Source organism: Crocodylus siamensis, chromosome 13 (assembly GCF_052110815.1).
Source record: "Crocodylus siamensis isolate JL-2025a chromosome 13, ASM5211081v1, whole genome shotgun sequence".
Lineage (NCBI taxonomy): Eukaryota > Metazoa > Chordata > Crocodylia > Crocodylidae > Crocodylus > Crocodylus siamensis.
The window spans coordinates 10001921-10006278 of record NC_143407.1 but is presented as its reverse complement, the minus strand read 5'-3'; positions in this window follow the sequence as shown (position 1 = coordinate 10006278).

The following is a 4358-nucleotide window of genomic DNA, read 5'->3' as shown; positions in this document are numbered from 1 at the left end:
AAAGCCTACTTAATGAGCATTCATAATAATGGTAGACTTTATATTACGCCTTTCAGAGAAATGTATTTCCAAGCACATTATAAAAGCAATCAAGTAAAAAGGTATAATAGACAAGACCTTGCTATAATAAACATGGTTAATAAAGACGATACTTCAGTGTCTATATAGTCATTACATCTCTGAAAAAAATATATTTTAATAATCACCATCATTCAATACCACATATTGAATCACAGGCTTATTAAGGGATCAGTCAGGGGCCTTCATTTGAAATATCAGATTGTGATTCTCTCTCTGCACCTGTTATTGTGGAACTGGGCATTGTGACACATTCACAGGAGAAAGCTAGAGACATCCCAGTAGATCCCAGAGCTGGCTCTGGACCTCAGCAGTGTAACTAAGGTGATGGGGTGAGATGGGGAGGGTACTGAGCAGTCATCAGGAAGTGTTTGGCAATGTTACAGGAGACAGCTGTCTGTACTTAAATAGAGGACAGGTATTGTATGTGGCGCTCCAGCATATGTAACCTAACTCTTCCATTTTGTAGCACCAACAAAACTTCCAGTTGTGTGCTCCAAGTGGCTCCTTTTATATCAGTTGCTGGCAAGGTCCAGTTCTGATTAAACAAAAGGCCTCTCATACAGCACTTTTCATCCTCAAAAGGTTCATGAAGGAGATCACTAGTGTGACCCTAGCCACAGTGCTACCAGCGGCCATGTCCGGATTCAGGTCCTGGGATGTCAAATAGCTCGGTCAACCTCCTGGCCCCTAAGGCTGGGGCCACCTCTCCATGGGGTGCTTTCCCCACACACTGGAGGGCATACAGTCTAACTATTTACACGATTTATTATTCACAGAAGAGCCAACATATGAATGAGGTTAATATCAGAACAGGGTATCAATAATTGAATTGTCGAAGGCAGGGAGCAATGAACAAACACACTCTGTACCAAATGAATCAAAGACACTCTCAGGTACAACTCCCCAGTTTAAACCTTGGGCCTCCAGTGAAGTTCAGCCGGAGCACACAGGATTAACAAGACATCAGCTCTCCTTCACACTGGCAGCACAATACCCATGGCTGGTCCTGCTGCTCCTGAAAGTCCTGCTCTCTGCTACAGTCTGCGTGGGGGAGAGCAGCTTTCCTCTGCTCCAGCTGTCTGTGTTATCTGCAAAGAAATGCACACTGCCCCCCCTCCCCAAAAGCATCAGGAGCCGATCAAAAACAAAATTATGTGGGAACTTGTAACCAGCTTGGGTGCCAGAAGCACTGTAGCTGTATTAGTTCAGCTAGCTCTGCTGAGAAGCTGGCTGTATGGTAGTATGTCATGCTGAGACAGCTATACTTCTTCCATTACCCAAGTTAGTTTGTCTGAGGCCATTTCTCTGGGTCTTCTCCTGAATCCAGCTTTCAGCAGAAAGAGTCCAGCAAAGTGCGACTAGTTCCCTTAGCTCTGTTAGTGTTAACCTCCCGGATTATGGTTTCCTGTCCCCTGGCTGTTCCTCGAGGGAAAGTACAATCCGTTCCCCTTTATGTATTTTTAGCACATATTGATGAATCGGTATCTAGTATCGACTGGAAACTGTCCGGCGTTGTCTGCGTGTCACCCTCCAGTGCCAGGAGGAACTTCACAGATAACCCTGCCATCCAGCATGAGCTCTACATCACTGAGGAATAGCATGACCAGGTCCTATAAATGCCGGGTAGCACAAGGGCATGTTGTAGTGGGGGCTGGCTAGCTCAGAGGATTGGGAAATGGTGTGTAGAGTGCAGCTGAACAGAAAATAGGGGGTTTCCACAGAAAACTTGCGCCTTTTTTTTTTTTTTAAAGCAGATATCACAAGCTAAACTGAATTCAACTCAAAGCAGCACTAGAGCAGAGTTTTAGTTGAGCTGAGGTGCATTAAGCTCCCATTTTTCAGGGGTATACTTGGTGCATTAAGCTCCCACTGTCGTCCGTGAGCTGAGTTCTCAGTCCAAACATGCCCCTGCAGTGAAGAGGCCTGTGCCAAGAGCTTCTAGACACAGTCCATCGTGGCAGATGTAAAAAAAAAAAAAAAAAAAAATTAAGCCAGAAAGCCAAGCCTAGCGAGCAGAACGATGCATTAGGCACCCCTCCTGCAGCTGTGGGCACACTGGCACAGAAATTTGACTTGTGATATTTCAAGGTTTGATCAGAATATTTAAGGGGCTTAGTTATTGGGGGTTTTTTCCCCTTTTAAACCCTACCCAGAATAACCTCCTGAAAAGCCAATTCCAGTCTAAAGTACCCATTCCAGACACAAAATACGGTTGCAATCACTGCCTTTCATACACTTCTGCATCACCCACCTCAGCAGCAACTAGCAATTGCGTTTTGTTTCATAAAGGGGGATAAGCTTGCCTTCCAAGCAAGCTGCCAGTTTATGGTCTCTCCACTCCCGGCCTGCTCACTGACTTTGTTGGGAGCCAGTTTGAATGGCCTGCACATGAACCTGAGCTGACACTTCCTATAAGTCCTCACTTATTCCTATAAATGCTCACTTCTCATCTTTTGATGGGAAGCAAACCAAGAAACATTAACCTTGGCACGCAGGCCATAAAAGAGCAATGAATGGATATGTACCACAGGAGCCAAGCATTCACTTCTGGAAAGGGCAGGCATCAATGCATGTCATCCACATTGACCAGGATGCTGCCTCAGTCCTGGCAGTTGAACCAGTGGGAGTTCACTCACCTCTGAAGGGCTCTTTCCTTGTCACTTATTGGAAGACAAATAAAGAGCAAGCCAAACAACAAAACAGATCAGATCTTGAAACTGCTCCGTGTAAGGAGGAAAGAATGCCTTTGGCAGCTCCCCAAATGGGAGAGGAAATCCCCAGTCTAACCCATAGTCAGATGTGAGCCTTAGTCATGGTGAGCTGAGGACAGATAAACAAGCCAGCTGCCATCTCATGTGATGTTGATGCCTGCTACAAGTAAACACGCTGGAAGTGCAGGATTTGTGGCTGGGGACTCACGCCAAGGGAGCTGCTGATGTGAGTGTCCCAGTTAAGGCAAGACGATCTCTGATCTAACCCCTTTACCTTCCACCCAGGAGTGTAAGGGGGCTCTTTACCTTTTCCAGATGGCTCACTGCTTGCTTATGTCAGGGAGAGCAGGGGTGGAGGTATTTATTCCTACAATGAGTTCCAGGTGAGTGAAAGGCAGGCCCTGATAGCTCAAAGCACTCCCTTAATATATTGAGGGTGCAAAATGCCCATCAGCAAGCCACCCCCAACCCAGACATCTGTTCTGGAGGTTCCTCTGTACAAAGAGAAATGGCTGAAAATACCGCAGTGTTGCTAACATTGCCTCAATTGAACCAGTGTTAGCGTGCTTATCCCAGGTGCGCCACACTTAAAAAGCTGTTTCCAAATCTCACGGACTAGGTGTGAAATGTTGCTTCAACAACCAAGGGGCAGGAGCGACCCTCCAGACCAGCATTCCTCCCAGTAGATATGGGAAGGGAAGATGCTTACACCTCTGCTTTGGCCTTCTCTACTTTCCCTTCTTCCCTGAACGTGAATTCAGTAAACTTCAGTAGCCTGCAGTTAACCAAAATCTACAGTGCACTCACCTGATTTGGGGTGGCTGGAGTAGGGAGTGAGAGGGGAGTGCTTGGATCCAGTGGCTGGGAGAGTCATGATGAGGGGCAGTGGCAGAGAGAGGAGCAAGGACACAGCTGGCTGCTAGATAGCTTTTACTGAGCAAGCAGAACAAGGGATGAGAACAAATACCAAAACAAGGGAGAAAAGGGGAGCAAGAGAATACCAGCTGCATTCAAAACCAGCCAGCCGCTGCAGTAAGGAGTGGGTAGGGGAGGAGGAACGCAGTGCAGTGTCCAAAGGACCGACCAGACCTATGTCACGGCATGCTTAATGTCCACATATGACATTGAATCAGTTTGTGGGGAGCCAGTTCAAAATAGCACTTCATGTTCTGCGTACAATTTTGAACCATTCCAGGTAGCTTTAAACCAGCTTAACAGGCTTGTATGTCTACCCACTTCAGGTTTAAACTGCATTTAAATCAGTCTAAGTGTGCCCATATCCCTAGACTGCCATCTCAGGGGCCCAGTCCTCTGCTGGGGTAAATCAATGTAATCACAGACTTCAGTAGAACGACCTATGGCACCCCATCACTTCAGCACCAGCTCCTTTGGGAAGCCTGTTACTCGCCTCTCTCCCTTTGACCCAGACATACATTTCCCATACCAACATCTGGCCCAGCTGGTGTGCCAGCTCAAAAGGAATAAGGAGCATTTAATAAGGGTCTAATACATTCATGAATTTTCTGTATTAAATGTCCTTTATTTGTAAATAAAACAACAAAGTGA